This window comes from Amborella trichopoda, chromosome 9 (genome assembly GCF_054954075.1).
Source record: "Amborella trichopoda isolate Santa Cruz 75 chromosome 9, AtrichopodaSantaCruz75HAP2 v2.0, whole genome shotgun sequence".
Classification (NCBI taxonomy): Eukaryota; Viridiplantae; Streptophyta; class Magnoliopsida; order Amborellales; family Amborellaceae; genus Amborella; species Amborella trichopoda.
The window spans coordinates 8,498,605-8,518,220 of NC_142344.1; the positions used below are offsets into that span (position 1 = coordinate 8,498,605).

The 19,616-nt window shown below is 35.8% G+C and overlaps 1 long non-coding RNA gene across 1 annotated transcript; it reads left to right on the forward strand.

Annotated features, from left to right (window-relative positions):
• Window positions 1-394: 394 nt before the first annotated feature.
• LOC148780347 (uncharacterized) lies at window positions 395-1,981 on the forward strand. The gene is made up of 2 exons (XR_016040783.1): window positions 395-652; window positions 1,476-1,981. It is a non-coding gene; the product is annotated as an uncharacterized LOC148780347 (long non-coding RNA).
• Window positions 1,982-19,616: the final 17,635 nt, after the last annotated feature.

Consider the following 19,616-nt stretch of genomic DNA (forward strand, 5'->3'; position numbering starts at 1 on the left):
GAAAGACAAATACGTGAAGTGAGAAAGATGTGGTTTAGAAAAAACTGTCTATTTTAAATTTATTTGGGCTATAAAAATGGTTAAAAATAGTTTAAGGGGTTAAAAGATAAAAATTTTATATCTCAAGATAGGTTTTGAAACCATGAGTCTAGAGAGAAATGAAACCTAAAAATAGGGTCTACAAAGATATTTTCCCATATATATATATATATATATATATATATATATATATATATATATATATTCAATACAAGATGTCGCTTATATGGGTGGAATGCGTCAACAGTTGGGATAAGTCATCGAAGCATCCACGTTTAACTTCAAAATTCTCAAAAATCCTATTTTCCTTGCAACTTTCCCTGTGAACTCTCTCTCTATTCCCTGTGAACTCTTTCTCTCTCTCTCTCTATGCTCCCTCTGCAACTTTTCCATCCCTTGCGCCCTCTCTCTCCTTTCTCTTTGTAAACTTCGCGCCCCTCTCTCTCATTGCCCCCATTTTCCCATTTTCCTTGCAACTCTCAAAATCCCATTTCCCTGCGCCTCTCTCACGCTGTTTCCCTGTAAACCTCGCACCCCTCTCTGTCATCGCACCTGTGCCGCTCTCCCGCTGCCCCCTCAATCTGCATAAGCAAGCCCCTCACGCGATTTTCAAGTAACAACTATCCATTTCTCAGATGCTTCACCCTTTTACCATGGCCATTATACATTTTACTGATGGATGCCATTTTGCATTTTAATGATGCTTATGACGGATTCCATTTTACATTTTACTGATATGCCATTCTACATTTTACTGATGTCGTGTATGGATGTCATTTTATCATGGTTGCCTATGGATGAATCAAAGCATGAATGCCTCACACAGAGCACAAAAATTTATTTAGAAATTTGTATCTCATAGATTTATTGGCCACATTTAGCGGTTTAAGTTTTTCAGTGCTTTAATGTCTTACACAGAGCACAAAAATTACTTTAGAAATTTGTATCTCACAGATTTTGTGTCCACATTTGGGGGTTTTTCAGTGCTTCAATGTCTTACACAGAACACAAAAGATTTTGTGGCCACATTTGGGGGTTTCGGTTTTTCAGTTCTTCAATGTCTTACGCAAAGCATAGAAATTTCTTTAGAAATTTGTATCTCATAGATTTTGCGGTCACATTTGGAGGTTTCGGTTTTTCAATGGTTGAATGTCTTACATAGAGTAACTAAACAATTGTGGATGCCATTTTACCATGGCCATTTTACTTTTTACTGGTGCTTCTTATGGATGCCAATTTAACATGGTTTCTTATGGATGAGTGATGCCATTTTAATAATGCTTTCTTATGGACGAGTGATGTCATTTAACATGGGTCTGTGTAACACAATCAGTCTGTCAATAATGAGTTTTTTTTTTTTTTGATTGGTTACTTTAGTATTTGATTATGATATACAAGAGAAATTCATTTCCATTGTTTCCTTTTTATGAAATTAGGATGCAGGTCTAGACCTTTGAAGTATGTAGCATGTCATCAGTTTCCACAAGTGTTGGAGGATATTAATGGCGAACCTGTCCATGGTGCAATTTATAATGCAAATTAGGTACATGAAGTTCCCAATATAACCCTGGAAGAATGTACTATCGGTGTGCAAATTGTAACTTTTTCAATGGTACGATGAATACTTGGAAGGAATGAATTACAATATAAACTTGAGACGTCGCGATATACACTAGAACAATCAGTCACAAGAATCGCAAGAGCGTACTATGGTCAAGCCAGAACCGATGGTTTTTCAACAACAAATTATTGATACTTTAAGGCGTATGCAACAACTTTTTTCTTGTGTGTAGTGAATGCGTTTATGTTTGTATTACTTTTATTGAAAATTGTTTGATATAACTAAATAGTATGTAACAAGTTTACTCCCATCAGATTTGAGTATGCAGCTAGTTTCAACAATGACTGATATAAATGTTATTTGTTTTTGAGTAGTTTTTAATTGTTGTGTATTTTCTTTTAATTTATTTATGCTTGGCCATTGGTGCATGTTCGAAGCCAGTCAAGGTAAACCAAAACCCCTCCAACTCCCACCCCCCCCCTCTCTCTCTCTCCAATTAGAAACGCAATAGTCATTGTGATAAAAAGCTGGGATGCATATCATAACGAAAAAATTTCTCCCATAAACCTTGATTTTTGTGAAATCCATATAGCTGTGAAGGGGATGCACATCATAACAAAAATGTTTCCCATGATCTATAATTGCAGAAACCAGTAAAGTCCTTTCTATTAACATTATAAAACAAGCGATGCAGTCGTAAAAATCATTGCGGTGACTGTTTAGCAGCAATTGGTAGTATATTTCAATGTGTGCAAGCACCATGCACCATTAGGCTCCATTTCGTTGCATTGAACACACCATGAACCATATAAATCAAAATATTGGAACATTTAGTAAGTAAAGATTTCTATTGCATTGGAGAGAAACATAAACCATGTGTTAAATTTTGGAACGTGCAGTATACAAAGTATATATCACTGGTCTCACATTGGACTCATGACGATAAAGATATGACTGTTTAGTGCTCAATAGTTAGGCTATGCTCTTTTTTTTGACATTTTCAAAGGATTTCAAATATATCAATTATTTCAAGTGCAAAAGTTCTTCTTTTGGTATTTCTGTTTCTAAATTGTTTGATAAATTCTCTTTCATACATTTCTCACTTATTTGAACCACTTACTGGGGACCTATTAAATTGACAGGAGCAAGACCATTGAACCACACATTTTCTGTCTTCGCATGGTATGTGATGGATGCAAGTCTGTACTCGCTAATATGTGAATTAAACCTCTGGAGAACACTGAACATATTCAATTTGCAGGAATTCAACCAAACCATACCATATCTTAATTAGATCACATTGAGATCTATTGTGAGTGATAGCTTGGGTTAATTACAAAAGAACGTTGGTTAATTACAAAGGACATGTGTACAACGTTCCTATGAAAAGTCTTGGATAAAAAACTTACCTATGAGGACGCAAACTTAAAGCATATTGTTCCAAGAGACCGTACTTTTCAAAGAAATTCCACTGAAGATCTTATATAAATCACTCAAAAATCCACATTTTCCATAGAAATCAATCAACTCATTCTCCAATGTTTGCTACTAATGAAGGGTGTGCTGCGCTATGCGTAGAATAACACAGTTAAACAATCTGTGTTATTCGCATCCAACATAATCTGTTTGAATATAAATTGAAGAAACTAAGTCATCAATGGCGAGTTCCTCGCATCTACATTCGAATCGCACCAATGACACCTTTCTTCTCCCCAAAAGCTTCTTCTTGAGCTAAATTAACTAGACCACCTGCAATTATAGACCACCGGCTCCTTTTTTTTCAACTGTCTTGAACAGTTTCTTTTGAGGAGTGTCCAGCCCATACCCTAATAAGAGAACAATCTGAAAAAGAAAATTAACTAAACATTACGCCTCAATGAATTGAAAGTAACAGACTGAACTAATATATATGCAGACATGACATACATCATTGAATAAATGGATAAATGACCCATCCAAAAACTTAGAATTAAGGATATGATGATAACCTTCTTCCTGTATTTCTCAACAAGCAAAGGCAATTGATAATAACCTGCTGCGTTCTAGACTACTCCAATATTGGAAGTGATTGTTCATCAATGCAATAACTAATCAGTGCAATAATTAATGTCATTAGTACAACATAAATGCACTTCGTTGAACACTAAGAGCATAACTTTCATTTTTCTTACCATATATACACATTTCTGATAGGGAGTGCTTGCATTAAACATTCACCTATAATACAGTATGTAATTGGGCATATCTATCCACTCATCGAGGTCTAAATTAACTTCATATAGAAAACGAAAATAGTGACAAACCTCCATTCTTACAAAAATAGTGCCGCATAACATCATATAAAAACAAAAATGATAGATATCAATATAGTAACAAACCTCCACTCTTACAAAACAAGGGGGAAACCTTTTCCCAAAAGGGTACAAATTAACTGGCAAAAAAAACCAGAAAAATCCTCTACTTTTTTCCTCTCCAAATAAATCCGTTGTCCCAAAAGTTGAAGTTGAATACCAAAACTGGAATTCAACAAGGATCATTATCGTAGTAAGTAACACATAAACAAGTCATCATCCAACCGATCCATTTTGTAAAAAAATTTATTTTGACATGATTCATTTTATCAAGACATGATTCATACTTCAAACTTTAATAAGCAAGACATGATTCATTTCGTAACAAAATTTGACAGATTGATTTATTTTGACAAATCAGGTTTGTCAAGGCTCATACCATAAAAAAACCCCAAACAAAATCCTGATTCATTTTATAAAATGGTTTTTAGCTCATAAAATTTTATAGACTATAAGCCAACTTCAGTTATCCAAAAAACCCAAAACGAAACCCTCAAATATGAACACAAAATATGTGAGATACAAATTTCTAAAGAAATTTATGTACTCTGTGTAAGACATTGAAGCATTGAAAAACTGAAACCTCCAAATGTGGCCACAAAATCTGTGAGATACAAATTTCTAAAGAACTTTTTGTGCTCTAAGTAAGACATTCAAGCATTGATTCGTCCATAGGCAACCATGGTAAAATGGCATCCATACGCAACATCAGTAAAATGTAAAATGACGTCCATCATAAGCATCAGTAAAATGCAAAATGACACATCAGTAAAATGTAAAATGGCATTCATCATAAGCATCATTAAAATGAAAAATGGCATCCATCAGTAAAATATATAATGGCTATAGTAAAATGGTGAAGCATCTGAGAAATGGATAGTTGTTACCTGAAAATCGCGTGAGGGGCTTACTTATGCAGATCGAGGGGGCAGTGGGAGAGGGCACATGTGCGATGAGAGAGAGGGGTGCGATGTTTACAGGACAACAGCGTGAGAGAGGCGCAGGGAAAATGGGAAAATAGGATTTTAGGAGTTGTATGGAAAATGGGGGCGATGAGAGAGAGGGGTGAGAGGTTTACAGAGAGGAGGGAGAGAGAGGCATAAGGGATGGGGAAGTTGCAGAGGGAAGGGGTATAGAGAGAGAAAGAGTTCCCAAGGAATAGAGAGAGAGAGAGCTCACAGGGAAAGTTCAAGAAAAATAGGATTTTTGGGAGTTTTGAAGTGGACCGTGGATGCTTCGATGACTTATCCCAACCATTGGCGCATTCCACCCATACACGCGACATTACGTATTGAATCTTTTCCCATATATATATATATATATATATATATATATATATATATATATATATATATATATATATATATATATATATATATATATATATATATATATATATATATATATAGAGTTAATAAAGTTAGAAGGGGTGTGATGGGTGTATTTATCAAAACAATCATTATTTTTTATTAAAAAATTATTTAAATAGGCAACTTTACCATTAAACAATGGTAAATTTCAAACTTTTACAAAAGCACAATGGCATTTTGGAAGTTAGTGTCATGAAATTTTATTTGTAGAGTTCCCTTGTCTTTTAGTTAAAATTTCAATTTTACTCCTATGGAGATGATAAAAGTGCCCTTTATCTTGTTGTAATATTTACAAAATTGCCCCACAAAAGTAACAGTTTTTTTAAAAATAAACTACAAAATTAATAAATCCACCCTTCACAATTCTCTCTATCATGAACCTTTGTAATTTGAAGGGTTGTGAAGTTTAGAATATCCCTATATATATATATATAGGGCTGAGGCCCCAAAATATCAAAGTAAGGTGCACCTTTACATAGTGTTAGAATAGGTTTTTCGGTATTGGAAATCTTTGTGATGGTTTGAAACTTTATTTTCATATCTAATTATAAAATTTTAAAATAGTGTAGATCGAGCAGATCTATGCACACTTGAAAAATCATGAAAATTGATGGCCCAAAAATAATTTACAAAATAAATGACTTTTAAGACTTGAAATCCATTACATCTTGAGGTTGAGATGACCATTTTGAAGATTTTTTGGCATTGAAATAACTTTTCTAGTGGACTTTTGAGGTGCATCTTAATTTAATTGTTTAGAGCCTCACCCTTATATAAACATTTTTCCTGTATGTTATTAGACCATTTATTTTTGGTACAATGTGTTCACATTCATTTTTAGCTATTAGATGTGAAATCCAACAAATGAAAATGTGTCACAACATTAAAATATTTTGTTTTGGACTTTCTGCCCAAACAATGACACATCCTCAACTATTTGATTTGATATCTAACGGTCAAGGATATACGTAGCTCCCTTGTACCAAAAAGTGTGTGTGTGTATATATATATATATATATGAGTGCAGTTAGCATACGGATGCATCTGTAGCTGTAGAGGTAAGGTGCACCTTCAAATTTTATCATGGTATATAATTTTGATGTAAAATGTTCTTAGGATTTTCTCAAAATCTATTTTTATATCTAATTATAAATTTTAAATTTCAAAAAGGGTTAAAATCAAGTAAATCTATAAACATATGAAAATAGACAGTGTAGATAATATGTTGTAAAATGCGCTATTTTTAAGACTTAAAATCTTTTTATTTTTCATGGTCATACATCTCGATGTCAAGATGATCAATCAAATGGTTTTTCAACATTAAAACTACCTTTTTCGATGGATTTTGAGGTACATCTGTAGTTCTATATATAAGGTTGCAGCCTTATATATATATATATATATATATAGAAAAACACTATAAAACGTCTATAGGTGAAGTTCTACAGTAGTTCACCTACGGCTTTATCACTGTTCAAACTTTAACATTCGGTCACAAATATCTGATAATTTTCAATTTTAATATTTTTTTTTACAAATCATAATAATCTGAAATTTTGTAAGTGTGTACGTCTTAGTGAGATACACATGAATAAAATATAAAACAAATAATTTGAGTGATAAAAATTATGCAAAATACCCCTATAAAGTTTCAGGGGTAATTTCATCATTTCATTTTATGACTATTATTTTTTTAATGTTTTATTTTGGTGCGAATTGGTCATATGTATACACGCCCCAAATTTTAGATGAATTTTATTAGTACAATAGTTATAAAAATGCAAATACTACCAAACTTGAGCAGGGATTTTGACGGTTTTTATCAAGTTGCTATAGTCTTTATTTTTAGGGCGGTTTCTTCCTATGCCCCATGGTCATATTGGATGATTTTCAGACTTGAGCTGGGATTTTGACTCGTCAATCTTTATCAAGTTGATACCAGCTAGGACTTCTTCTTCTTCATTAGTCCTATCATGTGATATTACTTGGTTTTGCTTTGAGTAAGCCTCATTTATGTCTTTAAATGATTCTGATGATGGTTCTGACTTGGGATCGCCGTCAAATTCTTCAATTGTCATCTCTTCAGAGTTACATTTAGATGAATCATCATTGTAGTCACGCACTTGTTCCTTCATGATTTCATCTGACTATTGCCCCAATATGGTTTCATCAGGCTCTTGCCCTAGTGTAACTGGTGACCGATCTCGGGTCCTTTCCTTTGCTCTCTCATAGCGTGAAACCATTTCTAGCATTGAGTTAAAAGAGAAAGGTCGAATGCTTTTACTAAAGTAGAGTTTATTCTCAGGGGAAGCATTCTCTATGGCCATATGATATTAGAGGCTTAAGAAAGCGTGCAATCAATGACTTTTGACGCTGCATCTTTAAATCGTTGGACAAAAGCTGTAAACAACTCGCCCCGATTGTGTTTGGTGGAGACCAATTCGCCAAGGGTCATTGATCTCACTCTGGTCCCGTGATATTGCTGAATAAAACATTGAAATAATTCATCGTTAGTTTGACTCAGGTATTTTGATACCACCTCTTAAAGCTTGTCCGGAGAGAGTGTACTGAAACATGGCCTTGAGGCGACGAGGTTTCTCTTCAAGTACATGAACAATCAATACGTAACCGATGATGTGATTTTCAGAATCACCTTTCCTGTTGAACTTGTTTTCAAACTTAGGGAATTCAAAACCCGGAGGAAGATGTTCGATATTCTCAAGAACATCTTTGACGTAAGATTTTAGAAGAAGTATATTTGGAACTCCAATCTTAGCCATGGTCTCTTTAAATGTGGTTAATTCGTCTTTCTGTTGGGCGATCTCAACTAACTCATGGGTCTTAACCTCAGAGGTCGGTTGGTTTCCTAGAATTGATGGCATAATTTTTGGTGCAGGATATGTAGTTGATATGGGCTGCACCGGACTAGGGGTAGGCTGAACCTGCAAGATGGCTGGATCCGGATAGAAATGTGGTACAGACACATGAAAAGAGGTCTGAGCTTGGGCGGTTGGAGACTGATACAGAATAGGTGTAGGCAGAGGTGCCTGAGTTGGAGAATAATTTGGGTAAGTTTGAGAAGCAAACTGGACTGGAGGAGCCGAAGGCTGATAAGCCGGTGTTGAGGCCTGAAAATGGTCAATCGTGGCCTGGTGCACAGGATATCCTAGGTATGGGTGACTAGAGGCCGGGACTGCAGCCGGATAATATGGAGCTGATTGGTATGGTTGACTTGGGGGATACTGAGTTGGAACAAAAGCAGAATAGGGTGCATGTGACTGATGGTATAAAACTGAGGCGGCCTGAAGAGGCTTCACTAGTGGATGACTATACATGATTTGAGGAGGGTCAGGTCTAGACTGAATATGGGATGGATGGTCCCGTGGTCGAGCCGGTTCTATGAAAGGTGGAGGACGAGAAGATTAGCGATATCGGCTCACCAATAGGGTGGAACTCACATGAATTTGTTGGTCATGGGCTAAAGAAGTCCTCTGATTCTGACTTGACTGGTGACTCAATGCCCTAGGTGAGGCATGTGACTCAACAAGGCTAGCACAATTTAAGAAAGCCTTGACCTCGGGTAAGTTCTTGAGACACTCAATTGACGAGGACTCGTAATCCCTAGAATTGTGTATGGATGAGCGTTGAGGAATAGATGCATGGTTTGAAGAACTCTTGGGTTTAGGTGAAAATATCTTACTCTCTAGTTTTTCTTGGTGGCTAACCTTTCTTGGGTCCTGACTTGAACTTTGGCAGTACTCTACATATAACGGGTTAGCGTGCCAGATGAGCTCATCATCTGGGTTGCTATAGACTTTACTGAGTTGGTGGCCCCTAGAATAGGTCTTTTGAGGAGGTGGGTAGAATGCTCCTAATTGGGCAGCATCAACTCTAGATTTCGACATGAATGGGTGGTGTGCCCCCAGTTGGGCAGCATCATCCTTTGACTTGGATATTTGTGGGAGATGAGACCTTGGTTGGGTAGCATCTCCCCTAGATTTGGAAGATAAAGGGGTTTTTAGTTACTGATTAGCCGGCATATCCTCTAGAACCAGAGTTTTGTGGGAAATGTGTCTGTGATTGGGCTACATCCCCCTTAGACTTATACTTAGAAGATGAAGGTGGGTTCCAATCTAGTTCTTTAGACCCAGGTTGAATGCCTTGACTATTGAGTGTGCATCGGGCCATACAGAGTTGTTGGAATCCACAGCTCGATTGACTTACAGATGTATTAGCTATGCTTAACCTTGGGTGTGGGACAATGGACCCACTGGAGCCTGATCTCGACTGACCTGAGATAGGGTAGGCCTAGGGAACTAAGCCATAAAGTCTTGTGGGTCTAGTCATCCTAGGGGTCTAGACTATGCTGTAGACTTAATAATTGAGTCACCATATACTATGGACATAACTGCAAGACTATGGACAAAAATCTCTTTTTTTTTTTTGAAATTTATCTCTTTTCTTTTTTTTTTCTTAAGAAAAGTGTCTTTTAAAAAAAATGAGATAAAGATGATTCTAAAAAAAAAAAACATATATATATATATATATATATATATATATATATATATATATATATATATATATTTTTTTTTTTTTTTTTTTTTTTTTTTTCTAGAAAAAGAAGATAGAGTCAAGAAAATTCTAATCTATGCAGATAAGGTTTAACAAACAAAGATGAGATTTATTTCTAATCTAAACAGATAAAGCATAGAAAACCCATATCAATCTTTTCCTTCTTTTTTTTATTTAAAAAATTATTTTATCAAAAGAGATAAATATTCCTCCTTTTTTTTTTAAGAAAAAGATAAAGATTATATCGAAAAGATGTATTCTAAAAAAAATAAAGATGCACTTAAAGAAGATAATTATGATCTAACTAAGATAAAGATAGTCAAAAGATGATAAACATGAATAAAAAATTATCTACAAAAAGATAGTAAAGATGATATCAAGGTGAATCTAAAGATGTTCTATAAACAAAAACAAAGATGATAAAGATGATCTAAAGATAAAGATAATCAAGATGGAATCTAAAAGAACGATGATCTAAAAAAATAAAGATTGAGAGGAATAAGATCTTAAATTTTTTATGGAGAGAGAAAAGATAAGATCTAAAAAGAAAGATAGAATATAATAAAAAATAATTTTTTTTATAGATCTACCTTATTTTTCTTCTTTTTTTATTTTTATTTTTGCTGGAAAAATAAATATGAGAAAAAAAAGTTTTTTTAAGTCTAAAATATGGATCTAAAGCTCAAGGTGCCCCACGGTGGGCACCAAACTGTTTACGCTCTGATCTGCACCGATCTCTGTGATGAGATCTGTTCAAATCTTAGAAAAACTGAAGTTATTTTTTAAAAGGTAGAGAAAGTGGGCTCGCTTGAATTATGAGCTCAAAAAAATCATAGATCCAGATTCAGTCTTTTTCTGAGTCCACTTGTAGCGCCAGCTCCAAATCCATATTTTGACCTAAAAATGCTTCTAAATTTAATAAAATCTAATAATAATTCAATTTTTAGAAAAATATTTTATAGCAGAGAATTAAATAAAGAAAAAAAACAAATTAAATCAAGCAAAAAAAGCTATACTTACCTCTAGGGACCCGAAACCCGGAGTTTCGAGCTTGGATTATGCCACTCTTCATATTTATGCTACCAACTCCTTTTTTGGATGCCTTTGCTTATTGAAATTGGTAGATCTAAAGTTTTTTTACCTAGATCTAGGGTTCCTAAAGGCAAGGGAAAAAGCTGAGAATTTTAAGTAGGGTCTACCTAGGCTTTTCTTAGGATTGGACAAGAATTTCCGTAGTTTTCTAAGGATTATAGGATTTTTCAAGATTGAATATGAATTATGAGATTTTCTCTAATTTTCTAAGTGTTTTTCTTATTTGGGGTATTTTTGGGAAAATTTTCTAATTTCGGAAATTTCTAAGGGATTTATTTCTTTTTTTTAGTCTCTCTTTTTGGTTATGAAGGGGGTATTTATATAATTTCATTGGTGATTGTTCCTGATCTATACTGATCCGGTCTTTTTCTGAGTCCATTGGCAGCGCCAGCTACAAATCCGTATTTTGACCTAAAAACGCTTCTAAATTTAATAAAATCTAATAATAATTTAATTTCCAAAAAAATAATTTATAGTAGAGAATTAAATGAAGAAAAAAAACAAAATTAAATCAAGTAAAGAAATATATACTTAGCTCTAGCAACCCGAAACCCGAAGTTTCGGGCTTAGATTAGGCAACTCTTCCGATTTACCCCACCATCTCCCTTTGCTTGGTGAAATTGGTAGATCGAAGGTTCTTTGACCGAGATTTAGGGTTCCTAAGGCAGGGGGAAAAGCTACGATTGGATCAGGCCGATCTTCTGAGTTACGCCACTATCTCCTTTTTTGGATACCTTTGCTTGGTGGAATTGGTAGATCGAAGGTTCTTTGACCTAGATCTAAAGGCAAGGGGGAAAACTGAGAATTTTAGATAGGGTCTACCTAGGTTTTTTATAGGATTGGGGGAGAATTTTTTTAGTTTTCTAAGGGTTTTGCTCTTCTGATTTGGCCACCATATCCTTTTTTGGATGTCTTTACTGGCTAGAATTAGTAGATCGAAGGTTCTTTGGCCTAGATCCATGGTTCCTAAGACAGGGGGAAAAGTTGAAAATTTTAGGTAGGGTCTACCTAAGCTTTTTTTAGGATTTGAGGAGAATTTCTTTAGTTTTCTAAGGGTTTTAGGATCTCCAGAGATTGAATATGAATTATGAGATTTTCTCTGAATTTTTGGAATTTTTGTGGATTTTTCCTAATGTTTTTGGAATTTTCTAAGGGTTTTTTCTATTTTTAGGCTATTTTGTAATTTCATGAATGTCTTTCTTTTTCTCCTCTTCCTTTTTTGGGTTATGAAGGGGGTATTCATAGAATTCCATTGGTGATTTTTTCTAAATTTTTTGGAAATGTTTTGGATTTGTTTGGATTTATCTTCAAGTTTTAACCGTTTCTAATTGAAGAAAATGTGTTTACTACATCATAAATTCCATGTCTGTGTCATCAGACCGCGTCTGGGCCTGTCAGGCCGCGTTACAGCCCGGGCAGCGGTCGACACTTGAATCTCAAATTGACTAAATTGTCATTTATTATATTTTTTTATCCGTAAGTCCGAGTCAGGCGATTCTTGGACTGTTTGAAAGATCTCGGGTTTTACTTCAAGTTGGAATATGATTTTAGATAGTTTTGGAGTAATTAAATTGGGTCTAGGTTGCCTATGATCTACTAGGGTTTGTGTATTTTTTTAGGACCCGAATCGAAGTCTTTAAGAGTTCTCTTAGCGTGAATTTCGAACCAAAATTTCGAAAGGAATGTCTACCTATATATATATACATGGATGGTTTTGTTATTGCCACCCGAAAGGAGTTAGAAGCCGCAACTGCCATGTAAATGGTTGCCTTTAGACAAACATTATATTGCACATGTATAGAAATCCCTTGACCACAACTTTAAGTAATGTATGTTTATTCTGGTCGTGCTCTGTGCACTTGGTCTCTCCGTAAAGAAAATATCCTTTTTTATCTTAAACTTTGGGATCCATAGTAAAATAATCCTATATGTATTTCAAAATAGGGTGCGGTTTGTATAGAGATGAGGCTCTAAACAATCAAAGTAGAGTGCATCTTCAACTAGTGTCGAGAAATGTAGTTTCAATATTGAAAATCTTTGTGACAGTCTTAAAATATATTTTCGTCTTTAATTATAAAATTTAAAACTTCAAAAATAGTGTAGATCGAGTAGATCTAAAAAAACTTGAAAATCTTGAAAATTGACGATCCAAAAATACATACAAGATGCACTATTTTCAAAACTTGAAAGCTATATGTTTCTCATTTCCATGCTTCTTGATATTGAGATGATCAACCTCTTCTAGTGAAATTTTTGAGGTGGGCTCTAATTTGATTGGTTAGAGCCTCGGCTCTATACAAACTTTTTATGTAAATTAAGTTTTAGCTTCTAAAAACTTTGATTTAACGGTGTAGTTTGTATAGAGCAGAGGCTCTAAACAATCAAATTAGAGCCCAACTTCAAGTAGTGTTCGGAAATGTGTTTTCAATACTGGAAATCTTTGACTAGCCTTAAAATATATTTTCACCTTTAATCATAAAATTTAAAGCTTTAAAAGAAGCGTAGATTGAGCATATCTATAAAACTTGAATAACTTAGAAATTGACGGTCCAAAAATGTATTACACGATGCACTATTTTCAAAACTTGAAATTCATTTTTTTCTCAAGTCCATGCATCTTGATGTCGAGAGGATCAATTTGAGAATATTTGGGCATCAAAACAGCCTCTTCTAGTGAAAATTTTGAAGTAGCTTCTAATTTGATTGTGTAGAGCCTAGGCTCTATATAAACTTTTCCCTTTATTTAATTATTTTAAAATTAAAAGTCTCTATTCAACATTAGAATTTTTCCATAAACTCAGTCACGAAGGAGTCAAAGTCAGAGTCTTAGGAAATCCAAAACACCAGCTTATATGTCGTCTCCATGGGAGCATATAATCTTGGCACCTTTAGTGGTGTGCATCATTCGAAAAGTCGTCAATCGAGATTGAGAGTTGCCATCCTAGATCCGATTCATGAACTTAACAACGACTTGGGTAATGTATATGTCATTTACATACCAGATGACTTAAATCTTTCTCTACGTCTATGTTTGTCATATTTGAAATGTATTAAATTCATAAAAAAAAAAAATTCCTTATGTATATGGGATTGTATATAATGAGACCATTTAGTTTTGGTACAAAGAGGTCACAATTACATATAACTATCCGATATAAAAACTAATAGCTTGGGTGTACTGTAAAGTTCGAAAAAATTTCTTTTGAACTTTGAGTTTGTCAATGGAATAAATGTGGCCACCCAACTTAATGTCCAATGGTCAAGATTAATTATGACCACCTTGTACCAAAGGAAATGGTCTTGTTCTATTCTTTTTCTATGTGTGTGTGTGTGTGTTTTATATATAGAAAAAGTTATTCATGAGTCAGTGGGGCCCACGAGGTTAAAATGAATTTAGACGGCGTAGAAAGTTTTCTTTTTTAAAAAAACCATATTTAAATATTAAAATTTTTATTTTATTTTATTTTATATTCCCATAATATATATAGATATATATATACAATGATTTCATGCAATTGTCGTATCATATTATAATGCAATGATATTTCTAGAAAATCATGTTTGTGGTATTTGTATGACCCCAAATTTTTGCACACACTCTCTTTATCTCAATAATCAATCCAAAAAATAAAGGTTCAATTTGAACCCTAGATATGGTCAAAATGGGTCTTCTCCAATAACGAATCTAGTCCATTCATTTGGTGAATTTCAATATCTTAGCCTTTACAAACTCAAAATCATTTTTATTTTTTTTAACATTGTTCATCTAATCATAATAAAGCCATCTGAAAAAATTGGTAAAGAAAAAAAATCATTCTAAGGCCTAGATCTAAGTATCACATCAAAATGGACGGCTTATGTTAGTTGGGCTAAAAAATACTTTATAGGTTGTGTTTTTAAATTTTTATTTTTTGTGATTGTTCATTAGAATTAAAATAGTGTATATTTCAAAAATTAGATCAAACAAATGGCCCTAAAAACGTCGGGGAAAGACTTATTTATTGAGTAATTTTCTCCAATAAAAGAAATAAATTAAAAATAGAAAGAAAGTGGAGAGCATGAGCATGCCTTTTAAAATATATGGATCCTTCTCATTTATTTTTTCTAACATCATTTTGGCGAATTTTGCAGATTTTTGCTTATTGTAACCGTTAGGCTAGTTCGTTTGAAAAAGCAAAAATATTCCAAGTTCAAGAAAAAGGTATTAAGTATAAGATCCAGGGTAACTAAAATATTCCAAGTTCAAGAAAAAGGTCGGGGGAAGAATTTATCTATTGCGTAGCTTTCTCCAATAAAGGAAATAAATAAAAAATAGAAAGAAAGGGGAGACCATGAGCATGCCTCTATTAACTCATTTGATTAGTTTGCACGCGAAACCAAGGCGGTGATTAAGTTTTTGCTTCCATTTTTAATGTAAACAGTTTGACACCCATCGTGGGGTGCCTCAAGCTCCTTTTACACCCTAGCTATTGAAATGACCTTCTAGACTTTATCCCGGAGGGCTACCATTAACCTGGAGTTCATCCCGACTCGTTTCAAGCCTTTCTTGCTTTGATTGGGGCCTAAAATGCACAAAAGCCCCCTAAAAACAGCGTCGGCGCCATTCCCAGTAGCTTCTACCTGTCTCGTCAGTCTCCTTCGAACTTTTTAGAATTTCGAAGAATGTCACCATTGGCAACGACTTCATCACCACTGCCACTGGCACTATAACTCCGAGACCACAGAAAGCTCCCTCGGCCTTTTTTAGGGCCTGTTTCCGGCTTTTCTGATCTCCTATTCAGGGTTTTGAAAAGAAACAGGTCGTCACCATTGGCCGTAGGGTGGGCGCCACTGACACTAGCACCAGCCTTGTTCTTCCCTGTTCTCTATTTTCCAGCTTACCCGAAGTACCAGTGGGACCTCTGGCGCGAGTGTCAACTCTGTTGATTCTGTTTGCACCACCGTCAGCCTTTGTCACCTCAGACAATGTTGTTTTTGCTTGGTAGTGTAATTTTTTCACTTTCCAGCATCTCTCTCTGTCTTCTGCAGTTCTGGAACAGAGGGGCCCTACCCCTTTGTTTTGAGTCGCCCTTGGATAAGGGTTACACCCGACTTTAAGCTTGCCCAACCAAACATAAGCCGCACCTTTCACTTGGACTATGTCTTGGTTGGTTTCCCAACCCAAAGTGCACATTACTAGGCACCAACTAGCCGGGTGTTCACCCTTGTTAACGCGTCTAGCCTTCATTTTCATTGCGCTAAGTTCAACTTGTCGACTTGAAGTGCGCATCGCTCAGTACTAGTAGTACCTCACATTCATTTACTTGTTTGCGAACATTATTGTTTGTTTGTCACAATCTTCAGGTGCACTCGTGTTGCTTTACACGGTTACACTTTGCACCCTCGAGCACGGATGAAAAATCTCTTTCAAATTTAGTTTTTCGAAAACCTGCATCCGGCCTTAAGGCTTCTGGAGTAGGCACCTAGTTCTTAAAGGAAGAGCAGTTGGGATCTTGGGCCCTCAATGGGAGTACTCCCTTTGTATATACTCAGCCTCTAAGAGCACCCCACAATACTTTGAACCCATAATCGCTTATAGAAGCGGTTAAGATCAAAGGTGGGTGTATCCAATTACCCTACCTTATTTGTTAAAAGCGTCTACCCTTTGGTCGGAACCCATGACCTAACCTTACCCACTAGCAGTATAGAGATATCCAAGTCTTTTTGAGTGATTGCTTGCCTAAGTAGAGAGATGTATTTCAACCCAAGTGTGAGGGTGTGGGACTCGGATACCAAGTCCACAGCCAATTCATATCGAAGGTCGGATACATCGACTGGCTGTTCTGTGGGATAGCATATTGCCATCCCCGGGGACTATCGTACTCATATGCCGCCTATAACCATAGTTAGGTCTCCTAGTCATCTATCCGGTGACCAACTAAGTTACCGGTCTGATGCTAGGGGTCATCAGGTCAGTATTGCCCAAAGCACCCTAAACAGTCAAGGGGTTAGACTGGGTGCAATTCTTCAGCAGGTTGGAGTGTTGTGATTGTCTTGACGCTGAATGCAAGGCAGGGTTTGTCCCTTCAGTGGAGAGCATGTTGATGATCTTAGTGTAGATGATCCCTGAGTCCCGGTAGCTCCTTCTCCTCATAATAGGACAAAATTTGATAAGAATACTGTATTTGGATTTTATAATGCCTTTAATAGCCGTAGGGCTGACCATGCACCTCTTAGAAGCATCCTACCTAACGTAGGGGTAGTACCAGGCCTAGTAGGGCTCAAATACATTTAGGAGTTAGTTCACCCATGATAGGCAGTATTGTAGACCCAGCCGGGATAGCTCAAGATGTTCTTCAAGCCATAAGCAACCATAGCTTAGGACGTGCAGTAAACTTCTTGGCCCAACCTAATTCAGGGCTTGGTCAAGCGCAACCTGATCCTGGGATGGTCCCAAGCCAACTGGTGTTCAAGCCATCTTATCCCTTCTACCACTCCCAGTCTAGGGAAGCTCCACCTGTCCCTAGGGCACCAACTTACCCACCAGCACACCAGCTGACCCCCATTTGCCCAGCTTCCCAACCTGCCACCCTAGGTAGTAACCTTTGGCCATCATCCGCTCAGGCGGATGCCAAATATCTGTTCTTAGAGGACCAGGTCAAAACCATGTGAGGGGCCCTACAACAGTTGGGAGTGGACAATCCCACCCTCATGGAGTCCTACGACGAGTCCTATCTCGACGGTCTCACTGATCTATCGATGAATTTCATACCACCGGATTTTTGGAACTGCTTTAATAGAAAAGGCGACCCACGATCGTAAATCGCAAATGGCCTCCTCCCCCTGAGCCAATTCGGCTCTCACCCGCTTGACTTCAGATGTGTCACGAGCAAACCTCTCAAACCATGGGGAGTGGATGATGGATTGCATTAATCGATATTACTCTCGGTGATACTCATTCATAACTTCAAAGGGAACCATATCCGAAATAGGCTCTTGAAAATCATGCCGCAAGCCCCATCTTTCAATGAATGGATCCATTCCTACCATATGATTATGACTTTTGTTTTTTTACCCTTTTTCTTAACATCATATACCCTATGATTATGATCTTCTTTTTATTTTGTCAATAATATTGTAAATGTTGCCAATATTATGACAATATGAACATCAAGCACACACCTAAAGACACATGATTGCCATCATATACCCTATGACTATGGGTATGAGTAGAGTACGTGTCTGGTCCAGCTGGACTCAGACCTGGACCCGAATAGTATTCGTGTATAAAATTTGGACACATACCTAGATAATCATTACCACCCCTAAACATAGAAAATCATTATTTTACTCAATGGAAAAAACTTATATTAGGTTGTAACCTAATTAAGGCACACCTTAAAAATCAGTTGGAAAATGTTGTTTTGATATTGGAAAATCCTCTAACTGATAATCTCAACATCGATACGTTTGGATATGGAAAAGGATTTCGAGTCCAAAAAATAGTGTATCTTGCAACACATTATTTGGACCGTCTATTTTCTATATTGTCGTGTGTTTTTAGATCTATTTGATTTGAACAATTTTTGAAATTTAAAAATTTATAATTAGATATAAAAACATATTCTCATATCATTTTAAGAATTTGACACCAAAATTACATCTTATTGTAAAATTTAGAAATATGCCTTATTTTGATTGTTTAAGGATCGCACCGTCAATCAATTGGGCTCTTCATTTGGAAAATAATGATAAGGGAATATTAGGTCTTTGACTCTGGAAAAGCAGGTGTATCAGATCTTGTCCCAAGTTTTTAAGATTTGGGGAACCCACCTAAGCCCTTTCTGTATGCTGTAGAAAGCATCTCTCTATTATAAACTATAGATTACCACGCAAACTAGAAAGCATCTCTCTCTCTCTCTCTCTCTAGAAAACGTCTGTCCTTGACCTTGCCGGCCCAACCAGAACGATACGAGAATTTCTACAAAGCTTCTAGGATTCATTGCAAACAGTAAGGGCGACACCCCAAAAAGAACAATGGGAGAAACACTAAATGATCCAACAAAAGTTTTATTCATCCTAGAACCAAAGAACATCACAAATCAAACTACAATAGGAAAATGGTTTAATTGGGGTGCACCCCTATCAAAATAAATAAAGCCTCACCTAACAACTCATTGAAAATTGTAATTATCGATCATCTCGACTTGAACATATTGTGAAAAAATAATTAGGATTTCAAAATGTAAAAAATGGTATGTAGTTTAATAAATTATCTAGAACGTCTATTTTGCCTTAAAAATAAGTGTTCAAAGATCCGCAAGATCTCTTAAAATTTTTTGCCTTAAAAATAAGTGTTCAAAGATCCGCAAGATCTCTTTAAATTTTTTGAGTTTCAAATTTTATTGTTGATATTGAAAATTGATTTTGGGGCTATCATGGAGATTTCCGTTACCGAAAGTGCTTTCCGGAAGAGGATTTGAGGTGAGGCTCTATTTGGTTCAATAGAGCCTAGACCTTGTAGAAACTTCATCCACTAAAATAATGACATAAACCTTTCTCCTTGACAAAGGATAAACCCTTTTCCTCGGGAAGTGGAGCAATAAATGCATTCAGGGGAAAAAAAAAAAATTGCATCCGAGGGCTCCTTGA